Below are 23,769 nucleotides of genomic sequence, written 5' to 3' on the forward strand. Positions count from 1 at the left end.
GGAGGGCTTTGGTCAGTTCCTCCTGCCTCCTTTGCAGCCCCCTGCATTCCCATGGGGGCTCCCTCGGGCTTCCCTCCCTCATCTTCAACCACCCTTTAGAGTCTTTCCCTTCTGTCTTCTTCCCCATGCCATCTTTGCCACCACTCTTAGCCCTGTCAGACTCTGCTGGTTTTGCTCACCATTGGGTGCTTAGTGATAATACGGCAGACCTTGCCTATGCATTTGTGAATGATTGGGGAGGGAGTCAATATTAATAATACCATCATTGATTTATTGCGTGCCAAGGACGTCCCAGGCACCATGCTAGTTATTTAAAAGCACATTTTCTTATTTAATTCCCTCAGCATCCCCTAGAAAGTGGCTGCAGTTATTATCCCCATTTTATAGATGAGGAAACTGAGGCTCAAAAAGGGTAGACAGATTACTGAGAGCCACAACTAGTAAGTGGGAGCCAGAGTTGAAACCCAGCCTTGACTCCAAATCCCTTTCCCTTGCGCCTTGCTGCTTCCCGAGGAGCATTGACTTCTGCCCAAGAAAGACTTGGGTTGGAATCCCTGGTGCTTGGAGCCCCAGAGAGGGGAATGGTTGCCCCCTTGCTGCATCTATGTGCTTGTGGAGCAAGACTTCAGGACAGTGATTTGGATACCCTGGGACTCAAACTGCTGTGAGCAAGATGACTTGATCACCTACATCGGGCAGCTTGAAACACTTGAAATTATTATGTTCACATTTTCATGTTATTAGAAAAAAAAAAAAGTGTGGCTGATGCATCAGATCCAAGATTCAGTCAATGTTGTTGGTTGCTTAAGGTGATGCTAAAATAAAAAGTCCCTTTAGGAGTTCCATGAGGGTTAAGAACCCAACATAGTGTCCATGAGGATGCAGGTTTGATTCCTGGCCTTGCTTAGTGGGTTAAGGATCTGGCATTGCTTCAAAGCTGCAGTGTAGGTCACAAATGGGGCTTGGATTGGGCATTGCTATGGCTGTGGTGTAGATCTACAGCTGCAGCTCTGATTTGACTCCTGGCCCGGGGATTTCCATATGCCACAGATGCAGCTGTAAAAAGGAAAAAAAAAAAAGTCCATTTAAAGAAACAGGGAGTTAAGGTCGTATTTAGTTATGGCAGAGCTTGAGCAAGTGGTTCCGAGGAAAGCTTCAAGTCACAGTCTCAGCACGAAAGATTAGATTTAATTTTCCAGTGTGGGTGAAACACACTCCCAAGTTCATGGAGGTGGAAAGCTGTGTTTGGAGTCGAGCATAGAAGATTTTGGCCGTCAGAATGGGGAGGGGCGCAGTCTTCCCTGTGGCTCTGCAGCTGGATGGTCAAAGCCGAGGAGACTGGTTCTTGGTAGGGAGGAAACCTGAAATAAAGTCGTTGGAATCTCCCCCTGGGGATGTACCTGTACCCCTGATTAGTTTCTAAAGTTCTTGCAGTGAGATGAGGATGGGATGCGATTTGTTCAAATGGAACATGAATTCAGCAGACATTTCCAGGCCCCTTCCATGGACCATGCCTAGGGACAAGCCTGGTGGATGCAGAGCTGAACACAGAGGCAAATTCCCCCAGTGAGTGTCAAAAGTGCTGAAGAAAGAGCAGTTTCCAGAGTCAACCATTTTTGAACAAAGGAATGTTTATTTTGCTCCACACAGAAGGGAACAGTGCCAAGGAAAGCTCACGTAAATAACTGATCCTCGGTGACATGTTAATGGCACCTCCTGGATGCGATTGGCTGGGCACAGAGAATGGGGAAAAAATTTTAGTACCCATTTGACCTGACTCAACGATGGCCAAATGACCGAAGGCAAGGTTGGCATATCTGATAGGTATAAGGCTGGCCATTTCCCCTTCAGTTCCAGAGGAAGGTGTTTTTCATGGATCCTAGTATGACTTCAGCATCCTTTTCAACACAACACCCCGGACTGTCACTATCAGTCAGTTGAAACTGGGGTGTTTGATTAATTAATGTCTAACATATTCCATTCCTTCCCAAAGCCCTTCATTCTGTCGATGAGAGCAAATGGTTCATCTCTCGATGGGTTTGGGACTTCAGATATGAAACAAAGACAAGTAAGAATAAGCTGGAGGAAGAGTGTTACCTTAAGCTCTTAAACACATTTCTTAGCTTCTATTATAGGCACCCTGTTGTTTGTGGTGCTGCGATTATCTTATAGATGCACTCTCCCAGAATCCTCCAGAAGTGTCATCCTAAAGACTTGCTGTTTATGCAAACCAAGGGCTGCTCAGCCACAAGTGGCGTGAGAACAGTTTGCATGGCACCAGTATTGGTGTCTTGCGTTCAGAGTGAAATCAGGCCCCACTTAACACCCTGTCCCACTGTTTGCCAGATGGAAGGATTTTATGATTGAGTTTCATTTGTTCATTCATTCAGTCATTCATGCTCTTGAATGAAGAATGATCGTCATTGTTATTACCACGATAAAAGCAAAAGCACAAGCATTAGATTCAGAATTGAGATGCCTAGGAATAAAAGCCCAGCTTGCATACAGGAAACTGCTGGGTTTCCTGATGGACCTCATTCGTTGAGTAGAATTTATGAGTCCTTTTTATCTTTCTTTGTGGAGTCACGTTGAGTTTTTGCTTCTCTCTCTTTCTCTCTGCTTTGCCACTGGCAGGCGCCAGCCTTCTGGGGGCGGGGGTGGGGGGGGGGGAGGAAATGTCACTTTGTTGCCAAATCAAATGGCCCAGATCTATCCACTTGAGAGGGTGGTACCATTTCTGGAAAAAACAAAACAAAACAAAACAAAAAAACCAAAGAGAAGGCACTGTTCTCTATCTTGCTATCTGACCCATTTGATAAAATTTGAGACGAACCGTTTAGTGTGATAAATGGGGAGGCAGAAAAATTCCTCCCAGGGCCAACTTCTCCACTGCGTTTCGCTCCTGGATGGCAACTTGAGTCATTGAGGGCAGCTGCCCAGTGCTGTGATTTAAGATAATAGGGGCCAGGATGCGGGAGTGATATCAGCGTGAGGGGGGAATGGGCACACCGAGGCGGGCTGTAAGTGTGGCCTTTGAAAGCCCAGGCAGAGGTCAGGAGCAAGGCTGGGCACAGCTGAGACCCAGAAATGCAGCTAGAAACTGGAGGCCATGATGCAGAAGCTGTTTAAAGCCAAAGGTATAGCCTTAGCACTTGGATGTAAGTGGCCACAAAACAATCATGACTGTCCTTATATGTTCCCTTTTGTGTTCTCTATATTCACGTACCAGTCCTGGGTCCACCCCAGAGGAAATATACTGTATACTGAATGGAAAGTTTTTTTTTTCTTTTTAGGACCACAGTGGCAGCATATGGGAGTTCCTGGGCTAGAGGTAGAATCAGAGCTGCAGCTGCTGGCCTACGCCCCAGCTACAGCAATACCAGATCCAAGCCGAGTCTTTGGACTTACGCCATAGTTCATGGCAATGCCAGATCCTTTAGCCCACTGAGTGGACCCAGGGATCGAATCCACTCCTCATGGATACTCGTCGGGTTCTTAACCTGCTGAGCCACAACGGGAACTCCTGGATGGAAAGATTTGATGATTGAGTTCCATTCATTCATTCATTCATTCATTCATTTGTCATGCATTTTTGCCTACATGGTGCCAAGTCTTCCAGGGATTCCCTAGTGAGCAAATGATCCTTACTTATGGCTGAGCAAAAAAAGCTATGCTAGCAGACTGAAATAGTCAGATGTGCTGAGAGGGATAAAGAAGGCCTTTGGGAGAGTTCCCTTGTAGTGCAGCAGGTTAAGGATCTGGCATTGTCACTGCAGTGGTTTGGGTCACTGTTGTGGCATGAGTTTGATCCCTGGCTGGGGAACTTTCACATGCCGTGGGTGTGGCAAAAAAAAAAAAAAAAAGAGGGAGTTCCCATTGTGGCTCAGCTGTAAACAAACCAGACTAGGAACCCATGAGGATGTGGGTTTGATCCCTGGCCTCCCTCAGTGGGTTAAGGATCCAGCATTCCTGCAAAGCTGCAGTGTAGGTCACAGTCACGGTTCAGATCCAGTGTTGCCGTGGCTGTGATGTAGGCTGTTGTTTGACCCCTAGCCTGGAAACTTCTATATGCCACAAGTGTGGCCCTAAAAAAGCAAACAAACAAACAAACAAACAAAACCAAGCCAAACAAAACAAAAAAAAGAAGAAAAAGGAAGAAAGAAAGAAAAAGGTATCCTTGGGGGTTACCTTGGAAGCAACAGTAGGATTTAGAATATGGGTCCCCACTTGTAGCAGTCCATCCCGAACTATTAGTGACACTGTCCTCTCTTCTCCTTGCATTTGCCCTGGGAACCATTCCCCAGCACCTCCTTGCTCACTGGTTGGGCTAATGCTTGGAACCCTTCTTGTGTCTCTGTTCATCACAGGGATTTAATGCTGCCATGCAGTGCCCTGGCCACATTGCCAACAGCCTGACATTAGTGGTACTCTATTTAGTGGTATTATAAAGCTCTCCAGCCCTGCATCAAACACTTATTTGCTCATTCTTTCATTCAGGAGAGCTTATTTTTTCAGTGCTTATGAGGCGTGAGGTATGTGTAAGAAACCTGGGGAGCAGAGTTGGAAACAGAACAAAAAACCAAACCCCCAAACCAGCCTTCCTTTCCAGGAGTTCAGGATTTGGGGGAGACAGGCTAGAAACCTACACTCTTAAGTCAATGGAGGAAGGACTGGAGTAAAGGAAGTCAGACTAGGACTGAGGGAGCCCACGAGAGGATCACTGGAAACTTTGGAGGGAGCCAAGGACAGCTCCCTGGAGGAAGCTTCATCTAGGGCAGGAGTCAGAAGACTTTTCCTATAAGGGGTCAACGGAGTAAAGACATCAGTCTCTGAAGCTCATCCACTCAACTCTACATTTGTAAGTGAAAGCAGCCATAGATGGTATGCAAATGAACAGCATAGCTGCGTTCTAATAAAACTTTATTCACAAATGGGGGGGGGGGGAAGCAGGGTGGGTTGGGGCAGTAGTTTGCCAGCTCTCGACCTAAGAGGAAACCTGTTGAGTGCGTGGGAGTTGGCTGCATGAAGTGGGTAGAGGGGAAAGGTGTACAGACAGGAGAAGAGCCAGAGGAAAGTTCTGGAAGTGAGGGCTGCTTAGGGAGCTGAAAATAGTTGTGTGGCCAGACTTGAGGTGTGTGTGGTGTGGGCAGGGGTGAGAAGGGAGGATGAAGGAGTTGCTGCTGGGGAGTTTGGAGTTTCTCCGTAAGGCAGTCAGTGGGAGCCTCTGGAAGGGCTCAGCGTGGAGGAACCTGAATCATTTTAGCTGAGGAGTGTTTTGGCTTCTGGGCCTCAGTCCAGTTGCTCTGAGCTCTTTTCTTCCTGTTTGCCATTAATTAATTCTTTCAGGTATGCAGTGTGCCTCTCAGGACACAGGAGAGCATGGTGCCAGTGACACGGCTGAGCAGAAGTCAATGGGAGGCTGTGCCATCTGCTCCTGGTGGCTGATGGGAGAGCAGGGATCCCCCAACCCCACTTCTGTTGCAGCCCACTTCCCCGCGGGCGCCGCCTCCCACGACCTTCTGGCCTACAGCTTCTGTTGAGCAACACTGGGACTCTGATTTAATATGAACATGGCCTGGGGCTTTCCCCTCTCTAGCAGTGAGATCTCCATCCCCTCCTCTTGCTCTCCTCCGGCTGGAGGTATTTATTAACTCAAATTAATAGAGGAAGGATAAAAATATTAACAACTCTTCAGGCCTCCAGCTGGGGCCCCCTTCTGCCATGGCTGGGCTCCCAGAAGCAGGAAGAGCAGGCGAGGTTAACTTCTGGAGTGCTGCTTAATGATGTTCAGGAAGCAGTCACTGCGCCCCTTCCTTCCAGCCCTGGTCATGCCTCAGGATCCTGATTCATACACGAGACAGAGATGGCTCGTCTGTGTCCATCCGCTGAGTCAGGCACTGGTGTGTGGGTAGCCCTTTGCCAACCTGAATCTTACCACCAAGTCGGGGCGGGATGTATTTGGGGAGAGAAACCGAGCTGCCAGGATGTCATCACTCAGGACCTGTGGCTTTGATTTCACTTTCCAAGACACCGAGACTGAAACCATTTTCTTTCCAGTGAGGACAGGGAGGAATATCTGAGAAACACGTTCTCTGCCCAGGAAAGGCACCGATGCATTTTCTTACATCCTTTCTTTCATCAGAAATTTGTGTGTGAGGACCTGAGAACTTTCCAGTTGTCAGAGAGGTTTTTGGACAGCAGCTCGGCCCTGCAGGAAACTTGGGTGGGTCTGACCTTGTTCTAACAGGTAGATATTGAGGCTCAAAGAGGTAACATTGCCTTTGGTTTTCCTCACACCAAAAGGACCCTTGGTGCCTTTCTGCTTCCACCTGCACACTTCTGTATTCATACTAGAGTGCAATGACTAGTAATAATAGCAGAAATGGCATCCTTACTGTGTTGTGGACACTGTGCTAAGTGCTTTGCAGGTAGCAGCCACTTCTATTGCCTAGGAGATAGGTGTTATCATCTCTCTTATGTACTGAAGGAAACTGAGGTGTTGGGAGATCAAATCACCTAGGATGGCATCTTCCCCATCAGGGGTTGGCAGACTAATACCTGAGGGCCCAATCTGGCCCACCACCTGTTTATGTAAATAAAGTTTTGTTGGAATGCATTACACCCATTCACACGATGAGGCAGAGTTGAGTAATTGCACCAGCCTGAAATATTTGTTCTCTGGCCCTTTTGTCTTTTTGTCTTTTTTTTTTTTTTTTTTTGTAGTAGTTGTTGTTGTTGCTGTTGCTATTTCTTGGGCCGCTCCCGCGGCACATGGAGGTTCCCAGGCTAGGGGTCCAATCGGAGCTGTAGCCGCCGGCCTACGCCAGAGCCACAGCAACGCAGGATCCGAGCCGCATCTGCAACCTACACCACAGCTCACAGCAACGCCGGATCCTTGACCCACTGAGCAAGGCCAGGGACCGAACCCGCAACCTCATGGTTCCTAGTTGGATTCGTTAACCACTGCGCTACGACGGGAACTCCTCTCTGGCCCTTTTGGAGAATGGTTCAGACTCCTCACCTTAGCTGAGGTGACAGGTGTAATACGCATCTGATCCAGAGGCTGAATTCATGCGCTTACAGACACTAGGCTGCCTCTGTAGTTGCCATGTCCATGCCTATCACTTTTCCTCTAGTAGGTTTTAAGTCTCTGTTCTTTTCCAGACCCTAGACTCTGAATTCTGTGAAAGAGGGACCTTGTCTTATTTATCTTTCACTTTGCTTAACACAGCACTGGGTACAGAGTTAAAGACTCAGTAAGTGTTTGTTGAATGACTGGAATGATGGATGGATGGATGGATGATTTTCCCAGCTCCCTCAGCATCTGAGGCCATGCCTCCCTACCCGCAGTCTGGTGCTCTTCCTGTTAGAGAGTAAATGCAAGAGAACCTATGCAAAGAGGGCCCTTGTCAAGTATGGTCCTTTAAGGCAGGAATGGAGGTGACTGATGTTCTTGCCGAAGATACCTGCCCCATCATTTCCAGCCCTGCTCCTGCTGTCAGGGAAATGTGGGAGCAGCTGGATGATGCCAGAGGAAGTGGTCTTTGCTGTTCTTTTTGGCAGATTTCTTGAATTAGCTTTGACTGGAATTCAGTTCTTAAGGCTCCTAACAATTCAAGGGATGTGTATCAGCCCGCATGGCAAGCACAGTCCCGAAGGTGAATTTGTGGGGACTCTTTCCTAGAGCTTCTACAGTACACCTGCAGGAGTGGGGGCCCCAGTCACCCAGGCATCTGGGAACTCCAGGGAGGAGCAGAGCAGCATCACCCTCCTCAAAGGGCAGCTGGGAGGCCAAACCCAATGGCCTGCCCAGAAGTGTTTTGCCCCAGGCCAAGGCTACAGAAATGAGGTCTCCAGCAGGGAAGCTTTTTATAAGCAAGGAAGTCATTCGCATGGAATTCGCCACCTAAGTGAGGGCTGCTAACCACTTCTCACACTAGGAGCCCAGCCTTTCCAGCATCCCTTCCCTACCTGGGGCATCTCCCCACCACTTAGCAATTCCCCCATTGCTCAGATGAGGAAATGACTGTGGAAAGAGCCCAGGGAAGAAGGAGTCTCCGCACTTGGACTCTGCGCTCTCTGGTGCCCAGGTTAATGATTTTGGCCTCTCCCTGCGATTCAGTGACTTGGCTTGTGGCTGTGGGCAGGGTGGCTTTGAATACCTTGGCCTCAGACACCGCTTCCTACCTGAGCCCTTCTGCGTCTGCGACTCCCTTGGGGCCAAGTCCCAGCATTGTGTCCTAGGAGAGCCCGTGCTGTCTGGGCGGCAAGGGCTGCACAGCCGTCATTCATGCTTGCAGTATTTCATGCTGCTGAGGGACCCCACAGATTGCTCACCAGACACTGAGTTCTGAGTTTTCCTCACTTATCCATTTAGGTTTTCAAGAATATTCCTGAAGTGTGGGGAGGCTGTGGGTTCTCTGGGAGCCAGAGGGGCCTCTCAGAAGTTAATGTTCCATTCCAGGTTATAATGGACAGCAGCTGGGAGGTCTTTCTGGGCCAATTTGCTGTCAACAGCTCTGCAAACTTGGCCTCCAGTGAAGAATTTTTGAGTTTACTTAACCGTGGCAAGCGCAGGTGTAACATAGTGACGGAACTTGGAGGTGGGGATGGAGTTGCTGGCATGTTCAAAGTTGGTCTTTTTCTGATACAGCCCCTTGCTTTCTCCCTCTGTTCCTTATCTGCCCCTTGTCATTGTGAAAAGGTCATGTGCTTCCCAGTTTTCTCTTCTCTTGAACCTCTCTTGTTTCCAGTTTTGACAATCGAGTACTAATTTACATGCAATAAGAAACACAGATTTTAGGAGTTCCCGTTGTGGCTCAGTGGTTAACGAATCTGACTAGGAACCATGAGGTTGCAGGTTTGGTCCCTGGCCTTGCTCAGTGGGTTAAGGATCCGGCATTGCTGTGAGCTGTGGTGTAGGTTGCAGATGCGGCTTGGATCCCGAGTTGCTGTGGCTCTGGTGTAGGCCAGTGGCTACAGCTCCAATTAGACCCCTAGCCTGGGAACCTCCATATGCCGCAGGAGTGGCCCAAGAAGTGGCAAAAAGACACAAGAAAAAGAAAAGAAACACAGATTTTTAAGTTCAATGAGTTGGATAAATGTCTATCCCCAGGTCCCCATCACCCCAAATCAAGATATAGAATATTTCTCATCCATTCTGGAAAGCTCCCTTGAGCCCCCTTCTCTAATTATTTCCATCTACCTGCAACCGCCATTCTGATTTTTTTTTTTTCTTTTTAGGGCTGCACATGTGGCATATGGAAGTTCTTGGGCTAGGGGTCTACACCACTGCCACAGCAGCTCGGGATCTGAGCCGCATCTGTGACCTACACCACAGCTCGTGGCAACACCAGGTCCTTAACCCACTGAGTGAGGCCAGGAATCGAACCCTCATCCTCATGGATGTTAGTCAGGTTCTTAACCCTTTAAGCTACAGCAGGAACTGCCACCATTCTGATTTTTATCACATGGCAGGGATCACTTATAAAATCTCATATACATGGAATCATATGCATTATACATTGATTGTTTCATGTCTGGCTTCTTTTGCTCAGTACAATGCTTTTGAGATTAATCTATGTTGTGTGTATCAGTAATTTATTCCTTTGTATTGCTTTATTATTATCTATTGATGATATTTCATTGTGTGACTCCACACCACAGTTTATGTATCCATTCTCATTGTATTCGTTTCCCAGGGGTGTTATAAAAAAGTAATACAAACTTGATGCCTTAAAAGCAATAGAAATTTATTTATTTTTTCTTTTTTTTTCTTTTCTTTTTTTTTTTTTTTGTCTTTTTGCTATTTCTTTGGGCCGCTCTCGCGGCATATGGAGGTTCCCAGGCTAGGGGTCGAATCGGAGCTGTAGCCACTGGCCTACGCCACAGCCACAGCAACACAGGATCCGAGCCGCGTCTGCAACCTACACCACAGCTCATGGCAACGCTGGATCCTTAACCCACTGAGCAAGGACAGGGATTGAACCCGCAACCTCATGGTTCCTAGTCGGATTCATTAACCACTGTGCCACCACGGGAACTCCATCAATAGAAATTTATGATCTCACAGTTCTGGGGGCTAGAAAGCCGAATCAAGTTGACAGCTGGGCCTTACTTCCTCTGAAGGATCCGGAAAAGAATCCTTCCTTGCCTCTTGCATCTTCCGATAGCTCCTAGCAATCCTTGACATTTCTTGGCTTGCAGCTGCATCATTCCAATCCCCATCTCTGTCTATCCTTCCCCCTCTGTGTATCCTCTCTCCTTCTTATAAGGACACCAGTCATTAGATTTAGGGCCCAGTAGGACCTTATCTTAACCTGATTGTATTTGCAAAGACCCTATTTCTAAATAAGGTATTGCTCATAGGTCCTGGGGGTTAGGACTTAAGCACATCCTTTTGAGGACCCAGTTCAGCCCATAACCCTCATCAAATTCATAGATATTTGGAGTGTTTCCAGTTTGGGACTATGGAAAATAAATCTGCTGTGAACATTCTGTACAAGTTTTGTTTGTTTGTTTGTTCTGTTTTGGTGAACGTATGTTTTGTTTTCTCTCAGTAAATACCTCTGAGTAGAGTTCTTGGGTGGTAGTATATGTATATGTTTATAAGGATTGGCCAAAGGGCTTTCCAGAATGGCTGTACACTTTCCAGCCCACTAGCAATGTATGAGAAGTCAGTGGCTTTGCAACCATGGTTCTCAGCGTGGGCAATTTTGTTGCCCCAGAGGACATTTGACAATGTCTGGAGACATTTGGGGTTATTACAGCTTGAGGGGAGGGAGCTGCTAGCATCTAGCTCCTGGGTAGAGACCAAGAATGCTGATAAACATCCTGTAACGCATGGAACCACCCCCACTTTTGCCCCTGCTCTCCCCAGGAAAGAACTGTCCAGCCCAAAGTATCACTGGTGCTCAGGTTGAGAAACCTTATTCTACATCCTTGTCACTGCTTGATATTGTCTAATTTTGTCCTTTCTAATAGGTATGAAAGGGTATCTTATTATTTCAATTTGCACTTATTAATCGATTGATTTGCATCTCCCTAAGGGCTCAAGATGTTGAACGTTTCCTGGTCATTTCTCTCTCTTTATGTGAGTTATCTGTTCAAGTATTTTGCCTGTTTTTTAAATCGAGTTGTTTATGTTCTTAATACTGTATTGTAGGCCTTTTATCCGAATATATATTATGGATATTTTCTCTCAGTCTGTAACCTCCCTTATCTCTTTCTTACAGTTGTCTTTCAAAGAGCCAAAGTTTTTCAGTTTTTATGGAGTCAGTTTATCACATTTGTTCTTTTGTACTTAGGGCTTTTTTATATTCTTTGCAAATCCCAAAGTCACCAAGATATTCTCCTGTTTTCTTTTAGAAATTTTAGCTTTGATGACAGGTTCATTATCCACCTCACATTAATTTTTGTATGTGGTGTGAGGTAGGGTCAAGGCTTGAATATCCAATAGTTCCAGCACCATTTGTTGCAAAGACCATCCATCCTCCACTGAATTACCTGGCATTTTTGTTGCATATAAATGGGCCTTGTCTGTGTGGGTCTATTTGCAGATTCTCCATTTTGTTCTCTTCTTATGTCAGTCCCACACTGTCTTTTTTTTTTTTTTTTTTGTCTTTTTGCCATTTCTTGGGCCACTCCTGTGGCATATGGAGATTCCCAGGCTAGGGGTCTAATTGGAGCTGTAGCCTCTGGCCTACACCAGAGGCACAGCAACTTGGGATCCAAGCCGCATCTGCGATCTACACCACATCTCATGGCAACGCCGGATCCTTAACCCACTGAGCAAGGCCAGGGATCGAACACGCAACCTCATGGTTCCTAGTCGGATTCGTTAACCACTGCGCTACGATGAGAACACGCAACCTCATGGTTCCTAGTCGGATTCGTTAACCACTGCGCTACGATGAGTAATCAAGACAGCCCCACACTGTCTTGATTACTGTAGTCTCCTTGGCCCTTCTCTGCTCATCCATCTCTTCTGTCGTTTCCTCTCTTAACTTCCCCTCTTTCACTGGCCTTGTGATGAGGGCTCTTGGGAGGAAAAAAACTGAGTTAATTTCTTCTTTCATACCTCTTTGCAGTCTAGCTCTCTTTTCATCTTCTCTTTCTGTCTCTCTCTCTCTGTGTATGTGTGTGTGTGTGAAATTGACTTAGCCAGGAGTAAAAAGCATTATGTGACTGCACCCAACATCCTTGTTCTTGTTAACCAGTTTTCTTGTTTTTCACTCAGCCCCTTAGTTCTCACTTGCCCCCAGAACATCCTATCTAAACAGACTGACCACAACTTATTCCTCCCCTTGTCTTCGACTCTAATGACTTCTTGAAACCCATGCCCTCCCCCGCACCAGTCTTCCTGGAATCAATAGAAAAAGGTCATGTTTTTTTCCTAATGAGTGACTCATCAAGCCAGGGCTGAACACTCACAAACAGCCATCCCTACAAGGGATCAAAAATGTTTCTTGCCTCTGTTGATTCTCTTGTCTATTCTTGGTGTTTTCTTGTGTGTCTGGGCTGATGCCACTGGTTATGTCCTGGTGTTGCAGGCCCCCTGCCTGTTTGACGTGGATTGTGGAGTATCCAGCAGCCCAGAAATGTACAGATGGAGTGTGGGGGGCAAGACTGTTTTTGCTAATGAGCCGGAAGGTGATGCTTGTTGTGCAGCTACCAGCAGCAAAGCCACTTAAAGGCTCATGACTCTTCAGGACTAGGTGGAAAGGTTATAGTGCCCACTGCATCCCAATTTAGGAAGAATACAGTTTCTATATGCAAATGATCAATCAGAACCTGTACTGATTCCTCAGCATCTGAGGGGCATTGCCGCTTATTTCCAGGTACAGTTTAAAAGATATACATTAAATCATACCTCCCAACACGTTGTGTTTCAAAGAGTACATTGAAATAAATAGTAAGAGCATGGTTTAAAGTCAGCGTGCATCTAAAATACTTACCTAATAAAAATTTAGGATTACTGTGCTGTCTTTATGTGATTTCCTTCCCTAAAGCATAGAATGGTACTTCCATGTCAAATATATACAATAAACATCATTTTGCACAACTTCCCAAAAAACCCACCTTAACTTTTAAAAAAATAACCTTTTATTATAAAATGGTTTAGTACTCCCAGGAAGTTGTAGTGCAGAAGTTTCTGTGTACCCTTCACCCAGCTTCCCCCATTGATAGCATTATATGACCATTATTGTCAAAACCAAGACATTGACATTGGTACAACACTGGTGACACAGGTTTAGGTCTTATTTGGATTTCATCAGTTTTACATGCATTTTTTTTTAAGGATTTTTTTTGTTTGTTTGTTTGTTTTAGGGCCGCACCTGTGGCATGTGGAAGTTCCCAGGCTAACGGTCCAAACGGAGCTAGAGCTGCTGGCCCACACCACAGCCATAGCAATGCCAGATCCAAGCCGCGTCTTTGACTTACACCACAGCTCAAGGCAATGCCTGATCCTTAACCCACTCAGTGAGGCCAGGGATCTTTTCTGGAGTTTAAAAAAATAATTATCTTAGAGTCCAAAAGATGAACCAGCAAAATAAATTTTTTTAGGTTTTTATTTTTTCTATTATAGTTGATTTACATTGGTTTATAGATTTTTGCTGTACAGCAAAGTGACTCAGTCATTATCCTCCATGTTCCATCACAAGTGACTAAATATAGTTCCCTGTGCTCTACAGCAGGGTCTCATTGCATATTCACTCCAAATGCAATAGTTTACATCTACTAACCCCAAACTCCCAGTCCGTCCCACCACCGCCCCCCCCCGCCTTGGCAGCCACAAGTCTGTTCTCCAAGTCCATGAGTTTGTTTCTTTTCTGTAGAAAGGCTCATTTGCGCCATATATTAGATTCCAGATATAAGTGATCTCGTATGCTATTTGTCTTTCTCCTTCTGACTTACTTCACTTAGCATGAGAATCTCTAGTTTCATCCAAGTTGTGGCAAAGGGCATTATTTTGTTCTTTTTTGTGGCTCAGTAGTATTCCATTGTGTATACGTATATATCATATCTTCTTTATCCATTCATCTGTTGATGGACACGTTATGTTTTTTCCATGTCTTGGCTATTGTGAATAGTACTGCAATGAACATAGGTGTGCATGTATCTTTTTGTCTGGATATATGCTTAGGAATGGGATTGCTGGGTCATATGATAGTTCTATATTTAGTTTTCTGAGGTTTATCTCCATATTGTTTTCCATAGTGGTTATACCAATTTATATTCACACCAACAGCGTAGTAGGGTTCCCTCTTCTCCACATCCTTGCCAGCATTTGTTATTTTTTGACTTGTTAATGATGACCATTCTGACTGGTGTGAGGTGGTACCTCATAATAGTTTTGTTTTTTTTTTGTCTTTTTACTATTTCTTGGGCCGCTCCCGCGGCATATGGAGGTTCCCAAGCTAGGGGTCTAATCGGAGCTGTAGCCACTGGCCTATGCCAGAGCCACAGCAATGCGGGATCCGAGCCGCGTCTGCAACCTACACCACAGCTCACAGCAACGCCGGATCGTTAACCCAGTGAGCAAGGGCAGGGACCGAACCCGCAACCTCACGGTTCCTAGTCGGATTCGTTAACCACTGCGCCACGATGGGAACTCCCTCATAGTAGTTTTGATTTGCATTTCTCTAATAATTGGTGATGTTGAGCATTTTTTCATGTGCCTGTTGGCCATGTGTATATCTTCTTTGGAGAAATGTCTATTCAATTCTTCTACCTATTTTTCAGTTGGGCTGTTGTTTTTTTGTTGTTGAGTTGTATAAGTTGTTTTTATATTTTAGAGGTTACCTGATAGCTGTGGCTAGGACTTCCAATACTATGCTGAATAATAGAGGTGAGAGTAGGCATCCTTGTCTTATTCCAGATTTTAGTGGGAAGGCTTTCAGCTTTTCTCCATTGAGTATTATGTTGGCTGTGGGTTTGTCATAAATGGCTTTAATCATGTTAAGGTATGTTCCCTCTATACCCACTTTGGTAAGAGTTTTTATCATGAATGGATGTTGGACTTTGTCAAATGCTTTTTCTTCATCTATTGAGACAATCGTGTGGTTTTTTACTTTTCTTTTGTTAATGTGGTGTGTGATGTTGATTGATTTGCATATGTTGAACCGTTCTTGTGAACCTGGGATGAATCCCACTTGGTCATGGTATATAATCTTTTTTATATGTTGTTGGGTTTGATTGGCTAAAAATTTTTTGAGAATTTTTGTGTCTGTATTAATCAAAGACATTGGCCTGTCATTTTCTTTTTTGGTACTATCTTTGTCTGATTTTGGTATTAGGGTGATGGTGGCTTCATAGAATGTCTTTGGAAGTATTCCTTCTTTAACAAAATAAATTTTGGAATAAGAAAACCTTGGAGGCAAATTCCAGCTCCACCACTTATCTATGTATGGGATCATGGGCAATTTGTGTAAACTTTCTGAGCCTCAGTTTCTTCCTCCATAAAATGGGGATGAGAAGAGGTGCTTATAGGGTTATTGCGAGGCTTACATAACTTACAAAAGCATACAATGCTTGGACACTGTTGTCCTAAGTTTATTGAAAAATCTAAACTCACTGAAGTATAAATATGAAGAAAGCAGCTTATTTTTCCTGCGAGATTGATTGAATGTCTCCTTTCTCATCCTTGATGACCACCTGTGCAGATTCATTCACTTATGGTTGGAAAAGTGTAAACCAGGCTTGGCTTCCTTGGCAATGCTCTGGTTTGGTCTAAGTCTTCTGCTTGGAGTAGTTTCCATAAAATTGATGAGCATCTTTTTCTCTGACCTCTCTTCATGTTCATCTAGTCACTGGGCACCACCCTCCTTGAAGGATCCCACTGGCCCCATCTGTGGCACCACCCTTGGCCCCTTTTCTGGTGACCCCTTAGACATGGGTAGATGCTACTCCTCCATGAACCTTCATGCTCTTTCCCCTGGAGCTGTGGGAACACTGGGGTACCTTCTCACACTCTCTGAGGGGGTGGCGATCTGGGATGGAGTAGGAAGTATCCTCATTTTCCCCCTGGGTTCACCACTTCTGTGTCCTTTCAAATGGCTCAGATATCACGTGATCTCCCCGCTCTGGAAATATCTAGACCTGTACCATCCACTATGGTTGTCACTTGGCACAGGGGAAAATTATTTAAATTAAAATTAATTAAACTTAAATCATATTAGACTTTCAGTTACTCACACCAGTCACATTTCGAGTGCTCAATAACCGTATTTGGCTGGTGGCTGCCCTACTGGACATCACCGATGAAGAACATTTCCATTATCACAGAAAGTTCTTTCGGACATTGCTCGTCTACACAAAGCATCCTCCACCTTACACGTACCCGTGTTCATCTCTTCCAAGAACTTTCCTGCCCTTCTCTCCTTGGGTGGTGGCATTAAAGTATGGCTGGAGGACCTGTATTTGAGCAGATATCTAGTCAGGAAACAAGATGCCAGTTTCCCTTTCTTGCATGCACCTCTGGGGACTAGGAATGCACACACTTTATGAATCCTATATCCTCACCAGGTCAAAGACCAAAACACACCTCATCCCCCTCTTCTTCTGTATACTGGGGAGGAGGTGGTAGTGAATACTGGGGTGTAGGGATGATGCTGCCCCTTTAGTTACCCTTGTGGGAAGGAATCTGGTCCCAGCTTTGACCTGGGAGGGCAGTTCACTTTAGAAAGTGGAGTTATTTATGTCTTTTGTTTTTAGCTTTGGGCCTTAACCATAAATCCAGGATAATAGGAGAAATCCCGCTTGATATCCTGTTACACTATTGTTCTTGATAGCATTGTTCTGACTGAATAACCTTCTAGACTTGCCTACAAGTGTGGAAATATCCTCCCCTCCATTTCTTGTCTACACTCATATATAGCTGTTCATTTCACATCAGCATGTCCCCAGATTTCTCCTTCGACTAGAATTTCCATTTATAGATAATATTGCATTGTGTTGATGCCCATGGTCCTCTAGTGATTCCTCTTTTTGTTGGAGATTTCCATTATTTCCAGAGCTTTGATGTTATAGATAGCACTGCTGCGAGCATCTTGATGTACATAGCTCCTTGATTTTGATGATTTCTTCCCTTTGGAGAAAATTTCCCAGACTTGGGACATGCGATTGAATTTATGAACCTCTTAACTCTCTGTCAGAACTTAAGGTAGCCCCCACTCCACCGCACACTATTGTGGGTCCGATGGCTGAATGAAACCTTAGAGGTTATTTAGTTGACATAGCTACATGTTGCCTGTACTGCATACACATGACTTTTCTCTCTGGTTCCATCTCATTCTGTTCTCCCGTCCCTTCTGCCCCAGGGGCTTTGTCCATACACTTCTTTCTGTCTGGATATCTCTTCTTTGCATTCCCCACCCCCCTTTAATGATCTTCTCTTTGGATCTCAGGTCTAGGCTTAAGTGTCATTTTCTTTGAGAAATCTTTCCTCACTCCATCTACCATGTTCAAATATGTCAGACTCCTTCTTCAAGACTGGTACCCATTCTTTCCCATCATAGCATTTAGCATGATGTGTGCTTGGACACTGATTTGTGTGATAAGTAGACCAGTGTTTGGGTCCTTTGTTAGGACCCCCAGTGGAGCTCATCCCCTCATGTGCAGTGATCACCTGGCGCTCGGGCACTTGAGGTGTGTTGAATGAATGCCAGCATCTGAATGCTGAGCAGGGAGGCTGCCAATCAGGATGTCAGGCCTTTGATCAGTCTTGTCCCGGCATCCTCTCACTTTAAATAACTCCTCTTTGGGGTCAAAAACCAGTCAGGTGTTAAAAACCGATCTGAAGTCTATGAATGGGCTTCAGGGTTCTGTGAACAACCAGGATATTCTGTGTGCAAGTGTGATGTAAACAGGTGTGTGGCTTTCATCAGATTCTCAAAAGGGGTAATGAACCCTCAAAATGATAAGAACTGTCAGCCTAGATGATTGTTGGAGTCTTTGGTGCACTTGATAACCAGCTCTCCTTCCCTCATGCTCTGCCTGAGCTCTGAATTGGTTGAAAAATATGATTAAAGAAAGATGCAGATGGGGATCAAAATAAAACCTTACTACTCCAAATATGGAGGAGAATGAGGATGGAGAGGGGCTTCCTGGGGTCAGTTCCTCCCCTAGACTATGTTGCCCTCTCTCTATGGAAGGAGTGATTGTGGGTGGGGAGGAGTCCTAAGCGGGGTGCTGGTGGAGTGTCTTTCATGTGGAAAGGTCATTGAAAGATTTGAGAAGCACCTGCCTCCTCCCCCTACATCCCCCCAACAGTGGCCTCAGAAAACTCTTACAGTTCTGTTTTTTTCTGAGTTCAAAGGGACCTTAGAAGCCTTGTCTTCTGTCACCTCCTTGCTTTCTAGGATTTTACCAAAAAGATATACTATGCAATTAATTCGTGTGCATTTTGCAGAGCTTGTGAACCCCAGTACTTAATAGGGCCAGGCAGGAAATTCAAATGGACAAGAATGGCCTGGTGTAAGATGACAAATGACAACTGACATTCTGCTTCAGATAAAGGAGGCCAATAGGTCAGGGTGGAGAGTGGGGCAAACCCATTTACACAACTTGTCTCTAGTTGACTATTGACATGTAGATTGTAGGCTCTGCATTGTTTCAGTTTAGTAATGGAAGCCGCAAGTATGGAATTTTTAATGTGGAATTTCTCTATTAAAAAATGTTGCCAGCAGCTACAAACTTAAGCCTCATATGAGCCAAATAAAATTTGCTGTCCAAATGTAACACTTCAGGTCATTACTTTGCACTAAATTTAAAATCTTACAATCTCATTGAATAAATGTTTTCCTCGAAGTCCACCAAAATAGAAAGCCTGCTGGTTCCATTGCAGGATGGTTGGTCGAAAGGTGGGAGGTCCCCTTTTTTAGAGAGATGGTGACTCTATGACACCACCTTGGATCTTGTCAGTATCTCCAAGTTCAAGCTGTGTATAGCAGAGGGGACACAGAGAAGACCAGCACACAGAGAAAGGCTATACTTTGCCAGGGCTGCTATTAGCATATTTATTCAAGCCTATGCAGAAGAGGCTAAAATAGTCTTAGGTGTTTGGGTAATGGTTTTTTGCTTTAACAACCTTCAGGCCTTTGACATTGGTCACCTCATTAATCATGGCAGGGAGCCTGGCTTGGAGGGCAGAGATGGACTTCCAAAGTCCATACATTTATTTCTGACTGGGCATATGTGACTCTCAGTTTCCTCGTCTGCCCTGTACCACCCACTCACCAACCTTGTAGCTGGCTAAGAAGGTGACCCGGGAGCCAAGAGTTGAGGGTAAAGGGGCAGGTTTCCCAGTGGAATTCCTGGTGGCAACAGAAGGTTTTTCTCAAGTAACAAAAATAAAACCCTGGAGGCCATATTAATTTAAAGCCCCATTAGTCCAGTTCTGAATTATTCCAAGTGGAGTGACTTGTCTGAAGCTTCCTTTTGCTGAGTGGTGTCTTTCCTTCCATGGACAGTGAGTAATTGGGTTTCAGTAAAATGGTCACAGTGAAAGTGCCCTTCTTATCAACCTCTGTGTATTCTCAGTGACTTTAGAAGAGTTTGTTCGTGGTTAACTCATAATCTAGTTATATAAGATTCTTAGGAGCACCTCTAGACAACACTCTGTTCACCCAGATGGAGTTACTACATTAATTGAAAGTCATAAAAGTAAATTTATTTTAGAATGCACTGTATTTGACCTCTTTTTGCATTAGACGGGGTCCCTTTGGTTGCAAGTGATTAAATCTCAAGTTAAACTGGCTTCTCCCACAAAAGGCACTTGTTGGCTTTTGTGACTACAAAGTTCAGAGGGAATCTGGCTTCAGGTAGAGTTGGATCTAGGTGACTAAACAATGTCTAAGAGATTCTGTCTTGATCCTTTCTCTGTGATAGCTTTGCTTTCTTGTGGTGGCCTATTTCCTCCAACTGCATGTCTCAAGTAGTTGCAGACTTAAAATCCCAGTGGAAAGATCAACTCTTCTTTCTTGAAGGTTCCCATAAATGTTATGAGATTGGTCCCCACTAGATCACCTTGGGTCTTGTGCCCATCCTTGAAACCATCACTCTAACCAGGGGGATAGAATAAGCTGATTGAGGCAGGTACATGTATACCTGTCTGCCCTACATAGACCAAGTGGGTGAAGACCAAGGAAAGAATGGGCCCTCGAGAGGGAAAGAATTGTGCCTATGTGGGAACTAGAGGAAATGGATGATATGCAGACTAAACCTACAAAGTTTTCTACATTTTAAAAATAATTAAAACTTCAGCCCTGGATCAGCCTAAATTTTGTAGAGCTCTCAAGGGTGCAGTTGTCAATATGCAGTATGAGAGGGGATTGTCTGAATAATCAAGTTTTCCTTAACCCTGTCATTGTTTGAAAGATCACCCAAAGTGGCCTCAGAAAGTGGATCATGCATCCACTTGAGGATAATAACAGTGAACTTGAGGAGTCTGACAGTGGGCTAGTCTTGCAAACTCCTTAGCTTCTGAAATTCTGTCCCCAGGGCTAGACAGGAAGGGGCTGTGTCACTTGGGAGAAAGAACCAATATTGACTCCAGAAGTCAGACCATGAGGGTCAGAATTTGGAAAAGATGGAGGAAGTTAGATCATAGTCAGGAGCCAGTGAGGGAGGAAAGAAGCCACTTGGGAATTTAGAAACAGAGTCAGAAAATCTCATTACGTGAGAGCTTGCATTTGCATAGATTTTTTTTCCAGGCACTTTTGTATCTATTATCTCATTTGAGCTACAGCACAACCCATGTAGTTGGCAGGTCAGAAATTCTTATATTCATTTGTTGCATAAAGAAACCAAGACCTGTTGAGGCTAATTGACTGCACCAACATCAGAGAGCTAATTAGTAAGAAGTCTGGGAATGGAATTGGGGAGGTTCTAAACCATGCTACTTAACAGACATATAATGTAAACCACATATGTAATTTTAAAAACTCTAGTAGCCACATTGAAACAAAAGTAAAAAAAGAAAAAAAAAAGAAAAAAAGAACCAGCAAACATATGAAATTGATTTAAATAATTTATTTCATTTCACCCAGTAAATCCAAAATACCGTTTCAACATAGCGTCAGTTTAAAAACTTGAGGTATTTTACATTCTTGTTTTTTCTGCATGAAGTCTCCTAAATCTGGTGTGTATGTTCACAGCTCATCTCGACTTAGACTGGCCACATTTTAGTTGCTCTCTGGCCACATGTGGCCCATGGCCACCATATTGTATGGCACAGTCTACGCTGTACTTGCTGTAATGTGTGAGGCCATATTTTGGAGTCAGCTTTTCTAGTTTATATTTCCTAATTCAGTTCAGTAAACTATTTGTTGAGCATCTGATATATGCTAGATGCTAAGAATATAATGGCAAGTTAGAAAGATTTGATTCCTCCCTCTCGTGGAATTTATATGCTAATAGGGGAGGCTGACACAAAACCGATTTACAATGAAAGAAATAAAGTCATTTCAAAGTATCTCAAGTGCTATGAAAGAAACACACAGGGTGTTGAGATTGAGAATAATGGGAGTGGTCAGGAAGGCCTCTCTGCATAGAAGAAGCTGAGGTCAGAAGGATCATAGGAATGGCTATGCAAACAGCTGGTGGTGGGGATGGAGGAGGGTATTGTAGGGAAAAAGAACAAAGGCCCTGAGCAATATTCAAAGGCCCTGTGCAAGGGGAGCAATTGCATGTTCCAGGAACTTTCTGAAGACCAGTATGGCTAGAGCTACTTGGAGAAAAAGTTGAAGGAAACTCATTTGTCTTGATATCCAAAGGGTCTGATGTATGGTAGGTTGTCAATGAGTATTTGTTGCATGGATGGGTGGATAGATTAATGAATGGATGGATGGATGGATGGATGGATGGATGGATGGTTAGATGGCTAGGTGGATAAATGAATGGATGGATGGATGGATGGATGGATGGGTGGGTGGACAGAAGGGTTCATTTCATATTTGTTGTCTGTGGCTGCTTTGTGCCCAAATGGCAGAGTTGAATAGTTGTCACAGAGATTCTGCAGTCTACAAAGCCTAAAATATTTGCTCTCTTGCCCTTTACAGAAAAAGTTTGATCATCTCTGATTTAGAAAATGGGGGCAGTGATATTTTGACTTCTTCAAGCACTTGTTGTGGGCATCAAATGAGAGGAGGATGTCCCTTACCTGCCCCAGTGATGGCTTATTTTACACTCAGTAAACGTGAATCTTCTCTTCAGTAGTCCCAAAGTCTTCTCTGAACTCCCCGTCCAGGGCTCCTGTGGACCTCTCATGTTCTCAGGCAGCTGAAATGGGAAATTGAATTCTCACTCTGAATCCCTCAGTTCCTCCTGAAGGTGGCATTGTATTTGCTTGAGGGGTTAGGGGTAGCATGGGGTGCTCTGTAGCCCAGAGACTGCTGCAGTCATGTGGGTGGACTTAGGGGTTTCATTAACGTTCATTATGGCCTCACTTCATTTCAAGGGAGCACCAATTCCTACTGCTCTCAGCGGAGAGAAACTTAGATTGTGCCCCTTAATGAGAAAGTTGTGCTTCTCTTGCCACCGTGAAATTGTGAGCATGAGCATGAATTTAGATGAGAATTTATGTAGCCGGGAGCAACGCAAGAGGCAAGAATTCCCCAAATACCTGCTCACTGCCAGATGAGTTTTGTCCTGGGCGTTGGGCAAAAATATGAGCACTAGGTTGAATTTCTAGATTACCAGGATGAAAGCTGGAAGCTGCTGGGGTGATTGCACTTGCCTTCCTCATAGTGCAGACGTTCTCCATCTTCACACCGTTGGCATTTGAGGCTGGATAATTCTTTGTGGTCAGGAGCTTGCCTGCACCCTGGGGGATGTTTAATAGCTTCCCTGGCCTCTACCCGCTAGATACTGGTAGTATCCCCTCTCCCCAAGTTGTGACAATCAAAGATGTCTCCTGACATTGCCCAGTGTCCCTTGGAGGGCAAAATTGTCCCTGGTTGAGAAGCATGGATATAGAAGAACTCATGGATATTGATGCCCATGTGAGTTAGGAGGCAGCTGCTATAGGGGGCAGGGCTAGGAGGTCAGACAAACTGCATCCAAATCCCTGGAGTGAACTCTGCTTCCTGTGTGACCCCAGGCATATCACTTAACCTCTCAGAGCATAATACCTGCTTTAGAGGTTGTGGGAGAGATGAAATGGGATGGTGTGAGTGAAGTGCCAACCATGACGCTGAGAATCTTAGCTGATCTGTAGGGGCAAATGGGTGCAGGTTCCCCTCCAGTTTTCCCCTTGCTCTTTCTCTTGCCTTTCTTCATGAGACTCAGGAGGGCACCTGTTGGAGTGAAGAAAAAGTTGCATTTGATTACTTAAAGTTCCCTTCAAAGAATGGTGCGGTTTTCTCATTTGCAATTGCATGAAAGAGTTCCACCCGCGGCTCCAAAAAGAATAATAGATCAGTGAGATTCGAACCTTAAATCCGATCATCCTCCTGCAACGGTGACAGGAATTCGAATGAATATTTAATGGGCTGGGCTTTGATAACGAAAAGCTGCTGCTTCCCCGGATCCTGCCCCCAAATCAGGAAAGAAAATCCCTCTTCTTCATTCTCGCCTCCTAGATGAATGAGAAAAGGATAAAGTAAAATATTGGGGCACAATTTGCCCTCCCCAGCTCCCAAACATCACAAGTAATGCTGTGCAGAGCTCATTTAATTCTGACTTCGAAGCAGTGGGTTGCTGGCATCCAGGGAGCCCAGAGAGTTGAAATTGATTCAGCCTCTGGGAGTAATTTGTGTTTTTGCCTCA

Source organism: Phacochoerus africanus, chromosome 15 (genome assembly GCF_016906955.1).
Source record: "Phacochoerus africanus isolate WHEZ1 chromosome 15, ROS_Pafr_v1, whole genome shotgun sequence".
NCBI classification, from domain to species: Eukaryota; Metazoa; Chordata; class Mammalia; order Artiodactyla; family Suidae; genus Phacochoerus; species Phacochoerus africanus.